Source organism: Convolutriloba macropyga, chromosome 1 (genome assembly GCF_964194025.1).
Source record: "Convolutriloba macropyga chromosome 1, txConMacr16.3, whole genome shotgun sequence".
NCBI lineage: Eukaryota > Metazoa > Xenacoelomorpha > Acoela > Convolutidae > Convolutriloba > Convolutriloba macropyga.
In genome coordinates this window covers 40,095,164-40,116,049 of record NC_134468.1, presented here as the reverse complement: position 1 = coordinate 40,116,049, position 20,886 = coordinate 40,095,164, and the positions used below count along the sequence as shown (strand labels likewise).

The 20,886-nt window shown below is 38.8% G+C and overlaps 2 protein-coding genes across 2 annotated transcripts in view; one reads left to right on the top strand and one right to left on the bottom strand.

Moving 5' to 3' along the window:
* The window catches only part of LOC142339056 (uncharacterized), a 187,277-nt gene that overhangs the window by 41,551 nt on the left and 124,840 nt on the right, over positions 1 to 20,886 (top strand). The gene's annotated exons all lie outside the window — the stretch shown is intronic.
* The window catches only part of LOC142338988 (uncharacterized), a 239,736-nt gene that overhangs the window by 200,895 nt on the left and 17,955 nt on the right, over positions 1 to 20,886 (bottom strand). The window lies entirely within an intron of this gene.

Below are 20,886 nucleotides of genomic sequence, written 5' to 3'. Positions count from 1 at the left end.
GAACAAATATACACACATACACACAAAATTACACACATTCACTCACATATATACTTACACGTACACACAAATTCACGCACACATAAATACTGACACGCACACACACATACATACACAAAGACGCACACACTTACACAAATACACACACATATGTATATACACATATACACATAGACACACACATACACTCACACATACACGAACAAATACACACACCTAAATGCATACATATACATACAAACACATACACACACATATATACACACGCACACATATACAAACACAGGTAAGTGAGTAGGTAGGTATAGGTAGGTAAGAAGGTAGTTAAGTAGGTGAGAAGGTAGGTAGGTCGGTGAGTAGGTAGGTAGGCAGGAAATTAGGTCGGTTGGTAAGTAGGTAATTAGTATGGTATTCTTGTTGGGTAGGTAGTTAGGTAAGAAAAGTTTTTTTCTTTAGGTCTCTCAATCTCAAAAGAAATTACTACCGGAGAGAACAACTCGTGGTCTGGGTCCAAATAATCGCAAAAGTATTGAAGAGGCCAAAAAGGTAGCAAGAAATCAACTGAAAAATAAATACTTCTTGGTCTACTATGAAGATTTGACATGCGACACGATATGGAGCCTGCATGGCAGCATCTGCATGGATGAAGGACAGCGACTCGAAACAAAAGTATGTAGCGCATTTGTTGTTTTTTGGTCTAACAGCATTGTTTTTTCGGCTAACGTTCCATTTTTTATAGGATGGATCAACATTCGATGTAAGATTCAAATTAAAAAACCCGAGAACGAACAATTTTCTATGGAAAGCAACTGTGATTACTGTTGGTCACAAGGAATTTTGTCTTAATTGGCAAAAAAATGCTAGGGTCCAGATAGTTGAAACGAACGGAGACAAAAGCTACTTGCCATTGGTACCAGTAGTGGACCCTGATTTGACTCTTTACGACAACGTAAATCAAGTTCTGCTGAGTGGTGAAGGTAGTTCGCAAGGAGTGAAAAGACGGATGAACGAAATACAGCCAATGAGCACTGTGTCAGGACCACTAAACAAAAATGTTGAAGATGATCTTGTTGATGGAGAGGACTGCCCCGTTTTGGATCCACACGATGTCTCAAAGTGTCTGAGTGATATACAGTGCGAAAATGTCGATAGGAATTCTGCGAATAAATTGGTCATACACCAGCCAGAGGGCTCACAGCCTACTACCAGTCAGCACGATTGCAGCGGATTTGGTCGAGATTCACTGGAAAATAGTCTTAATGGTGGTTTAGCCAGTGGCCCCAGCGATAAGGTTATCATTTGTCTTTCAAAATTCATATCCTTTTCAATCGTTCTTGCAAACAAGACACAAAAATATGTATTAAAATAACGTTTTACAGGGTGAAAAACGGCTTAGAGTCTTGGAGCAGCCCCAGCACAGTTCCACTCCAGGAAACAAAAAGATTAAGCGTCCACGTCTTGTCAATCCAGAAGATCTAACTGAGCTCGAGGTGAGGAGAACTGATTTGGAGGCCGCACAGGCAATCAAAGGTGCTGCTGATAAAATCTGGGAATCTGCTAATCTGATAGCAAACTGTATGAACGAGTTCAGGCCTGAATTAAAAGCTCTGGCTAACAGAAACTACAGAGAGATCCAAATGTCGTCTAATGCAATTAGGCAGCTCGTTAGTATCTTTTCTAAAAAGAATGTTTTAACCTATTTGTCTCTCAAGTTTCCGTCTTCAGACTGTGGAGGTTTCGAAACTTGGGGTCCTCATTCCAACAGCAAAGCCTGTGTCCCAAGGAGAAAATCCAACTCTTCCAATCCCTAAAGGACCCGGCAAAGGGAATGATCTCGCCCTTGTGGGAGGCGCAACTCCTCAGCTAATCGGTCGCAATGCCGCTAAAGAGCTGTGGGAGCAAGAAGAGCTCAAGTGTCATATGCTGTCGCCGAAAGGAAAAAACAAGCAAGGGAAAGAGCCTCGCACTGACTTCTCACCCGTACGGAAGCAGCTCTTCAAAGGTTTCCACTTTCTACTATAGAAGTTACTAAGAAAGTTTTCTCATTAACTGTTGACTCGAAAAGCTAGAATTTTACCACTAATTAAGAAGAGTTTGGTTTGAGTTGAAACCGACTTCCCTTTAGATCTCTTCCATTTGAAGTATGAGAACAAGTGGCTGGCGATGTATGAGCTTGCTAAAGTTAGTCTGAACAACCTGGGCAACGAAATCCGGTCAACAGAGCGAAGAAGTCAAGAAAAAATTGCACATGATGAAAACACTGAGCCAGAGAGTGGTACACTGAAATCAAGAGACTCCTTGAGCAACCAAGTTTAGTTTTATTTTGTTTTGACTTGAGCCGTTCTTCTTTCACTTTTCAAATTGCTGAAGAGTAGGAGTTGTTGAATTTGTTGTATTCAATTTTGAACCGTTGTAAAAGCAAATTAATTCAAGTTGCTGGACTTGGTTTATTCAGTCAGGTTGGTAGATCTGGCTGGTTTTCGGAATTTTTGAAAGCACTGTTTTAAATCAAGTTGCTGGACTTGGTTTATTGATATATCCCTTGCTGATGGTGTAGAAAGGCATATTGTGCCCAGAATAATCAGTCAGGTTGGTGGACCTGGCTGGTTTTCGGAATTTTTGAAAGCACTGTTTTAGATCAAGTTGCTGGACTTGGTTTATTGATATATCCCCTGCTGATGGTGTAGAAAGGCAAATTGCCCAGATTATTCAGTCAGGGTGGTGGACCTGGCTGGTTTTCGGAATTTTTAAAAGCACTGTTTTAAATCAATTTGCTGGACTTGGTTTATTGATATATCCCTTGCTGATGGTGTAGAAAGGCAAATTGTGCCCAGAACAATCAGTCAGGTTGGTGGACCTGGCTGGTTTTTGGAATTTTTGAAAGCACTGTTTTAAATCAAGTTGCTGGACTTGGTTTATTGATATATCCCTTGCTGATGGTGTAGAAAGGCAAATTGTGCCCAGAATAATCAGTCAGGTTGGTGGACCTGGCTGGTTTTCGGAATTTTTGAAAGCACTGTTTTAAATCAAGTTGCTGGACTTGGTTTATTGATATATCCCTTGCTGATGGTGTAGAAAGGCAAATTGTGCCCAGAATAATCAGTCAGGTTGGTGGACCTAGCTGGTTTTCGGAATTTTTGAAAGCACTGTTTTAAATCAAGTTGCTGGACTTGGTTTATTGATATATCCCCTGCTGATGGTGTAGAAAGGCAAATTGCCCAGATTATTCAGTCAGGGTGGTGGACCTGGCTGGTTTTCGGAATTTTTGAAAGCACTGTTTTAAATCAAGTTGCTGGACTTGGTTTATTGATATATCCCTTGCTGATGGTGTAGAAAGGCAAATTGTGCCCAGAACAATCAGTCAGGTTGGTGGACCTGGCTGGTTTTCGGAATTTTTGAAAGCACTGTTTTAAATCAAGTTGCTGGACTTGGTTTATTGATATATCCCTTGCTGATGGTGTAGAAAGGCAAATTGACCAGAATATTCAGTCAGGCTGGTGGACCTGACTGGTTTTTGGAATTTTTGAAAGCACTGTTTTAAATCAAGTTGCTGGACTTGGTTTATTGATATATCCCCTGCTGATGGTGTAGAAAGGCAATTTGCCCAGATTATTCAGTCAGGGTGGTGGACCTGGCTGGTTTTCGGAATTTTTGAAAGCACTGTTTTAAATCAAGTTGCTGGACTTGGTTTATTGATATTTCACTTGCTGATGGTGTAGAAAGGCAAATGGCCCAGAATATTAAGTCAGGTTGGTGGACCTGGCTGGTTTTCGGAATTTTTGAAAGCACTGTTTTAAATCAAGTTGCTGGACTTGGTTTATTGATATATCCCTTGCTGATGGTGTAGAAAGGCAAATTGTGCCCAGAATATTCAGTCAGGTTGGTGGACCTGGCTGGTTTTCGGAATTTTTGAAAGCACTGTTTTAAATCAAGTTGCTGGACTTGGTTTATTAATATATCCCCTGCTGATGGTGTAGAAAGGCAAATTGCCCAGATTATTCAGTCGGTGGTGGACCTGGCTGGTTTATTGATATATCCCTTGCTGATGGTGTAGAAAGGCAAATTGCCCAGAGTATTCAGTCAGGTTGGTGGACCTGGCTGGTTTTCGGAATTTTTGAAAGCACTGTTTTAAATCAAGTTGCTGGACTTGGTTTATTGATATATCCCTTGCTGATGGTGTAGAAAGGCAAATTGTGCCCAGAATAATCAGTCAGATTGGTGGACCTGGCTGGTTTTCGGAATTTTTGAAAGCACTATTTTAAATCAAGTTGCTGGACTTGGTTTATTGATATATCCCTTGCTGATGGTGTAGAAAGGCAAATTGTGCCCAGAATAATCAGTCAGGTTGGTGGACCTGGCTGGTTTTCGGAATTTTTGAAAGCACTGTTTTAAATCAAGTTGCTGGACTTGTTTTATTGATATTTCACTTGCTGATGGTGTAGAAAGGCAAATGGCCCAGAATTTCAGTCAGGTTGGTGGACCTGGCTTGTTTTCGGAATTTTTGAAAGCACTGTTTTAAATCAAGTTGCTGGACTTGGTTTATTGATATATCCCTTCCTGATGGTGTAGAAAGGCAAATTGCCCAGAGTATTCAGTCAGGTTGGTGGACCTGGCTGGTTTTCGGAATTTTTGAAAGCACTGTTTTAAATCAAGTTGCTGGACTTGGTTTATTGATATATCCCTTGCTGATGGTGTAGAAAGGCAAATTGTGCCCAGAATAATCAGTCAGGTTGGTGGACCTGGCTGGTTTTCGGAATTTTTGAAAGCACTGTTTTAAATCAAGTTGCTGGACTTGGTTTATTGATATATGCCTTGCTGATGGTGTAGAAAGGCAAATTGTGCCCAGAATATTCAGTCAGGTTGGTGGACCTGGCTTGTTTTCGGAATTTTTGAAAGCACTGTTTTAAATCAAGTTGCTGGACTTGGTTTATTGATATATCCCTTGCTGATGGTGTAGAAAGGCAAATTGTGCCCAGAATAATCAGTCAGGTTGGTGGACCTGGCTGGTTTTTGGAATTTTTGAAAGCACTGTTTTAAATCAAGTTGCTGGACTTGGTTTATTGATATATCCCTTGCTGATGGTGTAGAAAGGCAAATTGTGCCCAGAATATTCAGTCAGGTTGGTGGACCTGGCTGGTTTTCGGAATTTTTGAAAGCACTGTTTTAAATCAAGTTGCTGGACTTGGTTTATTAATATATCCCCTGCTGATGGTGTAGAAAGGCAAATTGCCCAGATTATTCAGTCGGTGGTGGACCTGGCTGGTTTATTGATATATCCCTTGCTGATGGTGTAGAAAGGCAAATTGCCCAGAGTATTCAGTCAGGTTCGTGGACCTGGCTGGTTTTCGAAATTTTTGAAAGCACTGTTTTAAATCAAGTTGCTGGACTTGGTTTATTGATATATCCCTTGCTGATGGTGTAGAAAGGCAAATTGTGCCCAGAATAATCAGTCAGGTTGGTGGACCTGGCTGGTTTTCGGAATTTTTGAAAGCACTGTTTTAAATCAAGTTGCTGGACTTGGTTTATTGATATATCCCTTGCTGATGGTGTAGAAAGGCAAATTGTGCCCAGAATATTCAGTCAGGTTGGTGGACCTGGCTTGTTTTCGGAATTTTTGAAAGCACTGTTTTAAATCAAGTTGCTGGACTTGGTTTATTGATATATCCCTTGCTGATGGTGTAGAAAGGCAAATTGTTCCCAGAATAATCAGTCAGGTTGGTGGACCTGGCTGGTTTTCGGAATTTTTGAAAGCACTGTTTTAAATCAAGTTGCTGGACTTGGTTTATTGATATATCCCTTGCTGATGGTGTAGAAAGGCAAATTGTGCCCAGAATATTCAGTCAGGTTGGTGGACCTGGCTGGTTTTCGGAATTTTTGAAAGCACTGTTTTAAATCAAGTTGCTGGACTTGGTTTATTAATATATCCCCTGCTGATGGTGTAGAAAGGCAAATTGCCCAGATTATTCAGTCGGTGGTGGACCTGGCTGGTTTTCGGAATTTTTGAAAGCACTGTTTTAAATCAAGTTGCTGGACTTGGTTTATTGATATATCCCTTGCTGATGGTGTAGAAAGGCAAATTGTGCCCAGAACAATCAGTGAGATTGGTGGACCTGGCTGGTTTTCGGAATTTTTGAAAGCACTGTTTTAAATCAAGTTGCTGGACTTGGTTTATTGATATATCCCTTGCTGATGGTGTAGAAAGGCAAATTGCCCAGAATATTCAGTCAGGCTGGTGGACCTGACTGGTTTTTGGAATTTTTGAAAGCACTGTTTTAAATCAAGTTGCTTGATTTGGTTTATTGATATATCCCTTGCTGATGGTGTAGAAAGGCAAATTGTGCCCAGAACAATCAGTGAGATTGGTGGACCTGGCTGGTTTTCGGAATTTTTGAAAGCACTGTTTTAAATCAAGTTGCTGGACTTGGTTTATTGATATATCCCTTGCTGATGGTGTAGAAAGGCAAATTGCCCAGAATATTCAGTCAGGCTGGTGGACCTGACTGGTTTTTGGAATTTTTGAAAGCACTGTTTTAAATCAAGTTGCTTGATTTGGTTTATTGATATATCCCTTGCTGATGGTGTAGAAAGGCAAATTGCCCAGAATATTCAGTCAGGTTGGTGGACCTGGCTGGTTTTCGGAATTTTTGGAAGCACTGTTTTAAATCAAGTTGCTGGACTTGGTTTATTGATATATCCCTTGCTGATGGTGTAGAAAGGCAAATTGTGCCCAGAATAATTAGTCAGTTTGGTGGACCTGGCTTGTATTCGGAATTTTTGAAAGCACTGTTTTAAATCAAGTTGCTGGACTTGGTTTATTGATATATCCCTTGCTGATGGTATAGAAAGGCAAATTGCCCAGAATATTCAGTCAGGTTGGTGGAACTAGCTGGTTTTTGGAGTTTTTGAAAGCACTGTTTTAAATCAAGTTGCTGGACCTGGTTTATTGATATATCCCTTGCTGATGGTGTAGAAAAGCAAATTGTGCCCAGAATAATCAGTCAGGTTGGTGGACCTGGCTGGTTTTCGGAATTTTTGAAAGCACTGTTTTAATTCAAGTTGCTGGACTTGGTTTATTGATATATCCCTTGCTGATGGTGTAGAAAGGCAAATTGTGCCCAAAATAATCAGTCTGGTTGGTGGACCTGGCTGGTTTTCGGAATTTTTGAAAGCACTGTTTTAAATCAAGTTGCTGGATTTGGTTTATTGATATATCCCTAGCTGATGGTGTAGAAAAGCAAATTGACCAGAATCTTCAGTCAGGTTGGTGGACCTGGCTGGTTTTTGGAAATTTTGAAAGCACTGTTTTAAATCAAGTTGCTGGACTTGGTTTATTGATATTTCACTTGCTGATGGTGTAGAAGGGCAAATTGTCCAGAATATTCAGTCAGGTTGGTGGACCTGGCTGGTTTAGAAAGGCAAAAGGTTTTCCGTGAGTTAAAAAGAAATGAAGTCACTCAATATTTTTTTCCAGATGTTATGCTGTCTCGGAAAGTTGATTGGTCAGTTCTGGCACAATGCGATTCTTTTGCAGTAGAGAAGTTTGTAGAAACGTCAAATCGGAAGGCAATGAGATGCGTTGAAACCATGAGGGAAGCTAGTTTTTATAGAAAATTGGAAAATGACTCTATTTGGTGTGAAGCATACAGAACCATCTGCAACTCATACAAAAATTTGGAGCCCGATTTTGTGATACGACACGATAATTTTGGCGGCTATCGACTTCTGTACGTTAGAAAAAACTGTTGTTCAACCACCGTTTGTCTTCAGAAGAAACCCTGTAGGTTTTATTAGACCTATACCAGACGGGGTCGTAACAAATTTGTCTGTCATGTCATCCGAGCGAACAGAAGAGCAGTTGCTAATGCTTGGCCCCCTTAGATTTGTGAATTCCGATTGCAGTCCAAACTGTGAATACGGCTACAGTAGCGATTCGGGTGTTGTGCAATTAAGAGTCAAAAGAAAATTAAAACCAGGGGATGAGCTGTTTGTGAAATACGGCGCCGAATTCTTTGAATTCAACTGTTGTCTCTGTAGAACTTGTGAGGTTAGGACCAAGGAAGAAGTGAGACAGAAAATGGCGTTTGACTTAATTTTAGAAACTTTAATTTTTGACTTATGCACTGAAACGTTGGGTGAGTTGGCTGATGCCGAGACTTGTGTAAGAGCAGCCAAGAAAAGAAGAATAAAGTGCCGCGAGCTAGTTGAACAATTTAATGATCTTACAAGGAGTCCCTTGAGTTGCGATGGTTAACCTGAAAAAGGTCTGAGTACAAGTTACACTGATCTCTTCGACAACCAAGCAACTCCGAGATGTGAAAACCCGATTAGCTCAACTTCTCCCGATATTCGCTCTTCTTTGGAATCAACTCCGAGAGAATTATTTAGCGATGAAGAAAATCTGAGTGACGATGATGAAACTGTTTTTCAATCAGTTGAAAAAGTTAATAAGTCTTCTTGTGAGGACTCCAACACGAAAAACTTTCAAATATTTAGAGCCTCATCTCCCGTACATCAGCAAGTTATAATCAACTGTTCAGTCTCCTCGATTACAGAGGAGCAATCCGTTCAAACGATTTTGCCTCTAGAGAATGAGCCAGAAGCTCAGTCTGAAAAACTCTTTACTGGTAGCAAGACAAGCATTGATGATGCAACGAATTTGGTGAACCTGTTTTGCTCAAACTTCAATTTGTCGGATGAATGCAGTAGCTCTTTGTTCTCGCTCGTGAAAGTTCTTCTTCCTGAAGACAACAAGTTTCCCTCAGGCTACTCGCAAATTAACAATATTAAACGTAATTTCGAAAGCGCAACCCGTTTCATAAAAAAAGAACCTGGAAATACTTTCTGTATCATTAATTTCCGCTTTCAATTAGCCCATATTCTAAAGCGTTATCTTTATGAAATAATGAATTATTCCAATGTTCGAAGAAAAAATCCTGACAAAGATTTCAATTCGTCAATCTGCCCTCTGTTTGAAGTCAGGGAGAACAATGTTGTTGTTGTTAATTTGCTCATATTCACCGATGGTGTAAACATCAAGAAATCCACTTATAAAAAAGAGCTCTGGCCGATTTGGATTCAAGTTGCTGACCTGCCTCCAAAATTACGTTCGGCTCGGAAGTGCATAGTTCTAGCTGCGCTTAGTGTTTCGGATTCATATCCATCCTGGCAGGAAGTAATTCCTCATGTGAACGGTGAAATTTCCTCAGGCCTGATTGTGGAAGTTAGGGATGAAGTATACTACAAGTTTGTGTTCAAGACCCGACTGCTCATAGCAGATCTCGGAGCAAAAAACCATCTACTAAATATGAACAAGTTCAACGGCTATTATGGATGTCAGTACTGTACGGCAAAAGGAAAAACAATTGGGCGAACTCATGCGTATTGTCCATTTGACCAGCAGGGAGCAATTAGAGAATCCTCATTAAATGATATTTATATTAGCACGGCAGAAACGTTGCGTCTGAAGCAAGTTACAAATGTTGTGGGCGTTAAAGGCAGAAGCGCTTTCGCGAGTTTGGTTGATGGTTTGCCTCTCACAGCCCCAGTGGACTATATGCATTGCATTCTGCAAGGTGTTTTTCCAGATGTTTTAAGAATTTGCTATCAATCTTTAACGACTCAAGAAAAAGACTCTGTTAACACTCTGATCTCAGAATTATCATGTCCACGGGAAATGATTTCTTTTTCGCGACGAGTCAGGTCTTTGGATGAAGTGTCACAGTTCAAAGCCAACGAAATGTTTAATTGGCTATTCTATTTGAGCCCAATAGTGTTCTTTAGAAGAATATCGGACTCTCTCTACAGTCATCTATCAAACTTGGTTTTTGGAATTCGGCTCATCTTTGAGTCTTCCTTACCGGACCGCGTCAGTGAAGCAGAAAAATTTCTAATACAATTTTGTCAAGAAATTGTTTCTATCCATGGAGACAACGAAAGAAAAGAAACGATCAATGTTCACAATCTTCGACATTTGCCCGACCAAGTCAGTAGGTTCGGACCCCTTTTCTGCCAGTCTGCTATGGGCTTTGAAGCTGCGAATAGGTCACTTGGAGAAGTTTTCAGTGGCTCCAATTCGGAATGCGAGATAATTTGTCGTAGACTTCTTCAGCGTCACAAGTTGCAAAGTGTGGAGATCAATGACGCGATATTGTGTCCCATTTATTCAAAGCTGTCGGGAAATCCAAACAAAATGTCAGGGCCTGATGATTTTGTGGAAACTGAGGCTCTTTTGGAGGGTCGAAACTTTTACACCGAAGGAGTTTTCTCAAACAGACAATGGCATAGAAATGTTTACTTTGATTCTCCGGCATACAAGAAGTCGAAGCAAGGAAACTGTTTCGTGTCTTTTTTTTATGGAAACGAAGAACATTTTGGAAAAATCCAGTACTTTGTTAAGTTCCCAAATGCTCCATTTTTTGGGAAAATTTTTGCAGTTGTAACGAAATTAGTGATCGTTGAAGACATTGGTCTTGTTCGCAACATCTTCTTTAAAGTTCAACCGACCGATGAAGAGCTGCTAATTCCAATTGAAATCCTTAAGAAAGTACTCTTTGTAAAAATGTCCAAGGAAACTAGTGCAACCTCTGCTGAATGCTGTTTTATTGTGAAACTACTAGATGTGTTTGAACATTCGTGATTTTACTTCTCAATAACAAACTAATTTTTTTTAAATACTCACCGCTTTCATCTTGTTTCCACTGTACTTGTAACTAAATCTATAATGGCAGTTGCTTCAATTTGTTTTATTTACAGCTGAAAATACGATTCAAGGAAAAGTTTTCTTTATGCCTTCAAAAGATGAAGTTCAGAAGAGTCTTATTTAATACATTCATAACCTCTGGAGCTCATTTTTTCCAAAATTCTGCCTTTCCAATTGTGTCTAAGTTTTTAACGATTTTTGTTTTGCTTCAGAGAAGATATCTGGTAATCGGCGACTCAAATCTACGGGATTCGATGCCTTATATAGAAGGAGACCAGGTGCTGCAATCTTATGGGTAATTTTCTCTTTTTTACCAATACTTTTCGAAAATTCGAAAACTTAGATTTTTTTCTTTCTTGCAGAGCTGATTTCGACTCACAAGGTGGGCGGCGGTGTCACCATCTTCGTGGCTTGGTAAACTACGCAGTCAATTTTTCTCATATTCTCGTGATAGTTGGCGACAATGATGCCAACACGTAATCAGTTGATTTTATTCTGAATCGATTCAATGAATTCAGCGATGCTGTCTGGCCTTCCAAAGTAAAATTTTGCGGACACATGAGAAGGAAAGATCTTAACTCTGATTTGGTAGCCAGTAACAATACATTTTTGAGCGAACAACTGGGCTTGAACTATAGAAGTACAAAACTTATTAAAAGAAAGGACTTCAGTGATGATACGCCTTTTCATTTCAGTAGAGACGGCGAAGGATACCGTCATCTTGCCGCTCTTATCTTGTCTGTGTTTAGAGAGTTTGATAACTTTTGGTAACTTGTACTCAGAGCTTGATCTCGTTGAAATTTCATATTTGTGTTTTTTACATTTAACTTTGTGAGTGCTCTCAAAAAGTGAATTCAACGATGTGATCGCCAAATTTTTTTGAATCTACACAAGTTTAGGTCCCCGATTGTTTTGACGATTTTAGGACCTTTTTTGACGTTTGCAAGACTCTTTCTGTCAATTTTTGGACCGTTTTTGAACACCTGCCGGTTGTGTGTGTTTGTGTGTTGTGTGCGCGTGTGTGTGTGTGTGTGTGCGTGTGTGGGTATGTGTGTTAGTGTGTGTGTGTGTGTGGTGAGTGTGTGATGTGTTGTGTATGTGGTGTGCGTGCGTGTGTGTGTTTGTGTAAGTGTGTGTAATTGTCTGTGTGTGCGTGTTTGTGTGTGTGTCTGTTTAAGTGTTTGTGCGTGTGTGTTTGTGTGGCGTGTCTGTTTGTGTGTGTGTGTGTTGTGTGCGTGCCTGTCCGTGTCTGTGTGTTTGTGTGGTGTATGTGTGTTGCGTTGATTTTTAAAACGGGTGTAGGGTTTTTGAAGTAATTTTTAAGTTTTGTTGTTGTTGTTCCCCGGCCATTTTAGACGTCTTTTTCGGCTATTTTAGGCGTTTTTTCGGCTATTTTTGACGTTTCCCCGGCCATTTTAGACGCCTTTTTCGACTATTTTAGGCGTTTATTTCGGCTATTTTTGACGTTTCCCCGGCCATTTAAGACGTCTTTTTCGGCTATTTTAGGCGTTTTTTTTTCGGCTATTTTTGAGGTTTCCCCGGCTATTTTAGACGTCTTTTTGGGCTATTTTAGGCGTTTTTTTGGCTATTTTTGACGCTTCCCCCGGCTATTTTAGACGTATTTTTCGGCTATTTTAGGCGTTTTTTTCGGCTATTTTTGACGTTTCCCCGGCTATTTTAGACGTCTTCTTCGGCTATTTTAGGCGTTTTTTTCGGCTATTTTTGACGTTTCCCCGGCCATTTTAGACGCCTTTTTCGACTATTTTAGGCGTTTTTTTCGGCTATTTTTGACGTTTCCCCGGCCATTTAAGACGTCTTTTTCGGCTATTTTAGGCGTTTTTTTTCGGCTGTTTTTGAGGTTTCCCCGGCTATTTTAGACGTATTTTTCGGCTATATTAGGCGTTTTTTTCGGCTATTTTTGACGTTTCCCCGGCCATTTTAGACGTCTTTTTCGGCTATTTTAGGCGTTTTTTTTCGGCTATTTTTGACGTTTCCCCGGCTATTTTAGGCGTCTTTTTCGGCTATTTTAGGCGTTTTTTTCGGCTATTTTTGACGTTTCCCCGGCCATTTTAGACGTCTTTTTCGGCTATTTTAGGCGTTTTTTTCGGCAATTTTTGACGTTTCCCCAACTATTTTGGGCGTCTTTTTCGGCTATTTTAGGCGTTTTTTCCGGCTATTTTTGACGTTTCCCCGGCCATTTTAGGCGTCTTTTTCGGCTATTTTAGGCGTTTTTTTCGGCTATTTTTGACGTTTCCCCGGCTATTTTAGACGTCTTTTTGGGCTATTTTAGGCGTTTTTTCGGCTATTTTTGACGCTTCCCCCGGCCATTTTAGACGTCTTTTTGGGCTATTTTAGGCGTTTTTTTGGCTATTTTTGACGCTTCCCCCGGCTATTTTAGACGTATTTTTCGGCTATTTTAGGCGTTTTTTTCGGCTATTTTTGACGTTTCCCCGGCTATTTTAGGCGTCTTTTTCGGCTATTTTAGGCGTTTTTTTGGCTATTTTTGACGCTTCCCCCGGCTATTTTAGACGTATTTTTCGGCTATTTTAGGCGTTTTTTTCGGCTATTTTTGACGTTTCCCCGGCTATTTTAGGCGTCTTTTTCGGCTATTTTAGGCGTTTTTTTCGGCTATTTTTGACGTTTCCCCGGCCATTTTAGGCGTCTTTTTCGGCTATTTTAGGCGTTTTTTTCGGCTATTTTTGACGTTTCCCCGGCTATTTTAGACGTCTTTTTCGGCTATTTTAGTCGTTTTTTTCGGCTATTTTTGACGTTTCCCCGGCCATTTTAGGCGTCTTTTTCGGCTATTTTAGGCGTTTTTTTCGGCTATTTTTGACGTTTCCCCGGCCATTTTAGGCGTCTTTTTCGGCTATTTTAGGCGTTTTTTTCGGCTATTTTTGACGTTTCCCCGGCCATTTTAGGCGTCTTTTTCGGCTATTTTAGGCGTTTTTTTCGGCTATTTTTGACGTTTCCCCGGCTATTTTAGGCGTCTTTTTCGGCTATTTTAGGCGTTTTTTTTCGGCTATTTTTGACGTTTCCCCGGCTGTTTTAGGCGTCTTTTTCGTCTAATTTAGGCGTTTTTTTCGGCTATTTTTGACGTTTCCCCGGCTATTTTAGGCGTTATTGGGACCCATTTTGGACGTTTTTTCATTGATCAGTACAATTAGGAGGGCAATTGAAGATTGCCCTCCTAATTGAAGATTGCTATTTGTTTTATCAACTAATTTATGTTTTATCAAATTCCTCTTGCGCCTTCGATTCTGTTTTTAGTTTTATTCGCTATGTTTTCACCTTGTGAGTGGTCATTCACACGTATGAACGGACATCCAGATGTGTCTTCCACTGTTTGATGATGTGGACCGATCAACCTTCTGTGGAGCAGAGTTCTGGAGAAGTTGAGCGAACGAGATCGACGAGAAGGTACAGGAGCACCCCGTTTCAACAACGAGACAGCTCTTTCAGAACCAACCGAACTGAATGGCTGTAGTACTGAATGACTATGGGGAAAAGGCTATGGTGAAAAGACTATGGGGAAAGACACTTCACACTATAGTGTTATAACTCCGCTTTTCATGACAGATTATAACTAATATGACTAAAGATTATAACTGTTATAACTAAAACTGCTTTTTATGACAGATTAAACCTTTTTATTTAGCAAATAATTATTGTAATTTAATTTTTAACATTGCCTAAGTTGTTTTTAACTAAGATCCGAAAAGGATATTTTCATGCTAAACAGAGTATATTTAGACCAATAATCAGTCTGTTCAGAGTATTATCAGAAAATCGATTCATTATGTTCAGACTGAGCCCAGAATAAGTTCATTATGTCCAGAATAAGCTCAGAATTTTTCTATGAATTTTACCATGAAATGTCTATAAAGTGTCATGATCAGAACTCTGGGCATAGTAAAAATCATAATAAAAATACTATGATTCAGTACTGAAATATTATGAGACTCAGGTCCGGGTTACTCGAAAAGATATCTAAATTGCCATTGATGATCTGGACAATAGTCAAACGCCTGATCTTGATTACTTTAATGCAGGGGCTATTAAGTCATTTACAATTGTTTTGCATCAGAATTTTTTCACAGAAAAACTTAAAAATTTTTATTGTAAGTCCGCTCTTTAAAAAGATTGAGTGAAAAAAGAGCTTAGCCATGCCGAGGTTTCAGCGCTAAAAACTATGTAAGATTGGCGGTCAATGCGTTGAGCTCATGTAAGGTCTACACTTGAGGCGTTGAAAAAGATGTATTGCTGTTTCTAAGCGTAGATCATAAATAATTTTGGCGTTTCTTAGCGTAGAACTTAATTTCAACGCTGAAAATAAAACTTTGATATTGCACAGTAAAGCAATTAATCTAGCGTTAATCCTACATAAATTCAACGCTTCAGTTTTAGAGTTTAATTTCGCGTTCAGCTTGCACAAACTCAACACTTAAAATTTTTTCTTTGATCTTAAACAAAATAACGTGCGCAATTTTTTGAAGAGAGTTTTCGTCGGGTCATAGAGTTATCCAAATCCAATCAAACTTGGAATGAGATATCCCCAGTGCAATCAGAAATCATTTTTGCCGTAGCTTGTCTAAGAAAAAGTAAGATTTTCTTACACAAATTTACGAATTTAGTGAAAAACAAGAACAGGTATCTTTTACCGTGTCAAAGGACTATTAGAATCCAAACTTATTAAGGGCATTCCCGAGTGTGTATAAAGTGTCAATTACAGAGAAACTTTGTCGTAGCTTGCCAAAAAAGTTGGCTTTCTTGATGTTTTCGTTCTTAATAAGCAAACAACAGTATTTTAAAAATAGGATTTTTATTTAGGATCTACGCTTAGAAACGCAGATTTATGCAAAATAAACGCTAACTTCAACGTGAAAAAAGTAAAATCTACGATCGGAAAGGCAAAAGTATGTAAGATCGAAGCCAAATTCAAAGTAAGGTTATGTAGGATATACGCTAAGAAATGCAAAATTATATAAGATCAAAGCTAAGTTCAACGCAAAAATATAAGATAAACGCTTGGAAACGCTATGATACATAGAGTTAGACTCTATTTGAAAAGAATAGTGTTTAAGAGAAGTAGTGGTAGAAGAGGCTTAGAAGAGTGGTAGAAGAGGCCGCATGTATGCAGGAGGTCAGTGCGTCGTTTCTCAGAGGTCTATGCCCTGAAACAACGCGGGAGCCAAGCGTAAAAACGTTAAATTTATTTACAACCCACAATAGGAAACGCCAAATTTTGAAAGATTTACGCTCAGAAAAGCGAAACTATTTAAGATCCAGGCTTAGAAACGGAAAAAAAAATGTAAGATAAGGGGTTATTAATGTTGACAATTTACGAAATTTAAATATTTTCGCGATGAATGAGCCCAATTTTTTTCCTCTAAATTGAACGCATTCACCTCCCATTTTTTAAGAAAAACGCGGTGAATTTTCTTGTTTGTCACTCACAATTTTTGATTTTTTTTAAATATTCCGTAGAAACTCACAAAAAGAATGAATGAGATAAAAATTTGAATATCTTTATTTGTGATTGAAAATTGTTTTGCTATGTTTTTGCTTTTGAAAATTGTTCGGTAAAATGATCAATTTCCAAATATCCATGATTAAACTTTCGGTTTCTTGAGAAAAAGTGAGGCAAATTTCTTCGAACTTCTTAAGTTTACGCAGGCTCTAAGACTGCTTAAAGTCAATTAGTACTTCATTTATTGTTGTTTGTGAACTATGCATTTCTTTTTTCACTATCTCTGGCAATTTGTATGGCTACAGAAAAACTCAAACAACTTTTGCCGTTAAAAAAGCAGAAAAAATAAAAATTAGAAATAAATTCAAAAACAAAAACAGCAGATTTAAAGGAAAATCACACCAGACTAAAACAAACTACAGTGGATTCAAAAAATATCAAATGGCCGTATTAAAAAGCAGTTCAAAATGTTAATCAATCCTGCAGGTGTTTTTTTAGGTTTTTGGCTGAGCAAAAAAAGTAATCCTCAAAATGAGATTTCTACTTTCCTATATTTTCTTTATGAAAATATCCAATTTTATCCGCTTTGATATCTCAAAAACGTACACTTTCAGCAACACATGGCAACCAATTGAGAGTGCAGCCGTTACAACCCGAGTTTCCCTCATAAGTCTTTAAAACTTTGCAAATAGTTTTGAAATTTCATCAGAATAAACTTTATCCATTTGAAAAAAAATTATCAACAGATTCTGTTCCCAAGAGATTTTGAAGATGCAACATTTTCGGGAAAATGACTATGAATCCTTTTTTTGTACTTAGTTTCGGAAAACTTAACATTAACTGAAATTGAATTAGAATGTTTGCTTAGGATCTATCATGATAGAACTATAGGGAGTTAACGAACTAATGTTGACAAAAAGTTTCAAAATTTTTAAGCGACCCGTTCCGTCACTTTTTGGCTAAGCTCGAATTCATGTAACAGGTCGATCGACAATTTAACAGAGTTGAAGAAAACTTTCCACGTGTTCTTGTGTCTGTGAGGACTATTTTCCTTCTATTTTTTTCAGAATGAAGTGGGTGGTTGCTCATGGCTTTCCAAAGAGGTATTGCAAATTTGAAGGCCGGAACACGGCAAACGGAAAAATAACGTGCAAAAATTTTAACTTTTTTCAAAATGTTTGACAACTCTAGCTATCTAGTTTTTTTTGAAAAACGTATCAACAGCTCTGACCTATCGATAATCAGCGCTTTTTATAAACAGGTGACTAAGTATGTTGCAGTCTTAAATCAGGATACGCTTCTTTCCCAAAGATTTTTTTCAAATTCTGTTTTTTGATGTGTTGAACAATAAGTGCAAACCCACATAACCGATGCTGATTGTTCACTTTAGAATTCTCTTCGAGATATACATTTTGAGCAAAAACTTTAATAGAGAATTTGTTCTCGAACAAGATAGGCAGTCTGCTGGCGTTCCAAGGTAGAGTAACAGTCATGAAGCGGTCCGTGATTATCAGATCTGCCGTCAGCGGCTCCAGCTCACCATTTTAGGAAAATCGATAACAGGCCAAAATTTTGATTCTAAAATATTGATTTATGCCCGCTGGACTAATACAGACCAATGGATGGGGGGCGTGTTATGCTGCTAAATATAGTATGTTGAATTCCTTTTCCCGTAAAATTAACGTTCTTCCGACAATCGGATGCCAATAAAGTAGAACTCTCGATACGGTTCCTAATCCTTAATTAGCTCATAAGCCCTCTTAGGTTTGTTGTTGGTCGTGTCATAATTAATCACCAGGGCTACTTGTTACTGAGACCAGCAATTAATTAATTAATTAATTAATCAATTAATTAAACCACCAAAACAAACCTGGGTAGAGGGTAGATAAAAAATTGGGACTATAAATCTGAAGTAATTCGGGGCTATTCTTACTGTTGCTTCAAATACAAGCTCGGTTAATTCTTTAACAAAGATTTTTAGCTCAATTACTCGTGTATCAGTGGCCTGTGGGACTTGAATGAATCTCAACCGAGTTTATACCAAACAAGTTACGAAATAGCGGTGCTAGGGAAATTGGCCGACATGACTTTTAGCCGACAAGGAAATAATGAGAAATTTAGCCGACAGTTTTGACAATTGGTAAAAAAAAAAGGCTCATGGGTCCATAAATCAGTAGTTCGGTGGGTCCATAAATCAGTAATCCAAGCTTCAGAATAAATTTTATCGCTCATTTTACTTTTACTTAAATTGTCGGTAAAATTTCTAACTTTTTTTTGGTTGTCGGCTAAACGCCCTGTCGGCCAATACGACGGCCACCCGAAGCAGCGTACGAATGTTCTCAAATCTGATTGGTCAAATCACATAAAATAACATGCTATCCTGATTTATTGTCTTCCCATCTGTAATAAAAATTGGCAAAACGCCGCGTTATTCAGTTATTTATGGTTTGTTTAAATCAACAAAAGTTTCCAAAAGCCTTCGATGAGATTACTCTAGGCTCCTAATCGAGTCATTTAATTACCATGTGAGCATCAGAACTCATATGATTGTTCATGCGCAACAACCGTAGCAAATTGCCGAGTCAGAAAGTGTGAGGGTTAAAACACGACATTTAAGTGCTATTATTCGTATAATTGATTGTTTACTTGTTTACCTCTGTACCGAACATGGAACACTCTTAATACAGAAAATTTATGACTTTTGGAGTAAGGTCTGCGAACAATGTAAAAAATATGGCTGTCAATATCTTGTACCAGGCGCGTAATGATGGAAACATATAGTTGTTGCTCAAGTTTTGCTTATATAGGGCGGACGTGTATGTGCTTGGGGGCGTGCAATGATCAGCGTTTAGTGGGTGCAGCTATTTTCAGATCAAATAGATTAAAAATGATTTCATATACAAACACAGGGATCTTTTCAACAATTGCCCCCCCCTTTGGTACCTAGTAGAGAATCGCCTCCCCTTCTGTGCTATACTTTACCACAATATTAGTTGGCCTACAGTTTAGATAGCCGAAAAATGTTTTCAGCGCAATTGCGGACCGCTGTTCACGGCCATGCCTCTCACGCACTGTAGGATCTAATCCGGAAATCGCGGGTCGGCCGCCAAACACAGTCCCGGCTCCGCCATTTCATAAAGTAGTTACACAAGAATAATTTATGACATCATACAATTCATGACGTATTTCCTGGTACGATCTTTGTTTAACCTGGAAAGAAATCATGCATCATACTTCTATGAAATTGAAATCAGAAAAAATACTCGATTCAGTTCGCGAAAGAAAAACATTTGAGAAGGCTTAATACATGCTTGACCCTTAAAGATTAGTACCCAGGTTTAGGTCCAGACCAAAATTGAGCTATGTGCAGAATTTCCAGACCAAAATTACCTCTGATCAGACCTTTCAGACGGAAATAACCTCTGAACAAACCTTCCAGACCAAAATGACCTCTGATCAGACTTTCCAGACTGAAATGTTCTCTGATCAGACCGAACCCAGACCTTGGTCCAGACTGTAGAGCGCTTATGAACAGAGTCTGTAATTTCTGTCTGGGAACACGGGTACATTCAAGTGGGTCTGATCATAGCTCAATTTGGGACTGGACCTAAACCTGGACAAGAATCAAAAATAATCTAGTACGACCACTAACAATTCTGTATGATGAGCAGGATAATAACAAAAAACTCATTACAAATCTGATCACCGTCAATGTTCTGGTTGAAAAAGATTTCTTTAAAATCATATGTAACTGTGATTAAGAACAAACAGCTCGAGATCAAGAACGAAAGTTACAAACTGTGAAGTGAAAAAAACTGTGCCTTAAACAAAATGGCTTTAATGCACAACTGCAAAATGTTGTAAATTCTATTACTGATCCCAATTCAAAAGCCTTTTTGCATTATTATCTGGAAAATTAGCTAAACAAAAGAAATAAATTGTTGAGATGCGGAACGAGATTGCTGTTTGAGAACCCGCATTTTACAAAAAAGATATTCTTCGAAAGACTTTAATTTTCGAAAAAATTCTAACTGTATTTGATAATATTCGACCTCTAGAGCAAAATGTGTGCCTTTTTGCATGATTACTTGAATTATTCGATATTCCCCGACTCCTTTAAAGTTTGCCAGCCCTTGGGGGAAAGGCAGAGATAATTTCCCACCAGCAATTATCGTGAAGTTTATTTACTTTCAAGATAAGAACAACATCTACAATAGACAAAACATGCTGGCTATTGTGTCCAACCGGGAGAGAGGGAATGGGAGAACAATCTACATTAGGGAGCAGATAGAAAAGGCTGACAAAGAGATCAGCCTTTGCGGAACGAGATGCGGAAATTGAGATACGAAACGAAATTACTGAATTGAGAACCTGCATTGTTTTATAAGAGAGATATTCGAAAGATTTCAGCGGCTGGCAAAGGCTGACAAAGAAATCAATGAGAGGACCGATTCCTATAATATAGTAACTACAACATGGAAATCACAGGTAAAAGTTTTTGCTAAAAGTGAAAAAGGAGGAATTTGTGAGCAGTCCAATCGATGATATTCGAATTATGGATAATTTAAAAGATGAAGCTGTAAATAGTGAACGTAATCAACTGCGAGAAGCATCCAACAACCTTCCTCATAAGGTCAAGACACCACGAACGAATGAAACTGTTTCCAACTGGAACTAAATCTATATTCCTATAACGAATAATGATGGCATTATTTCTGCC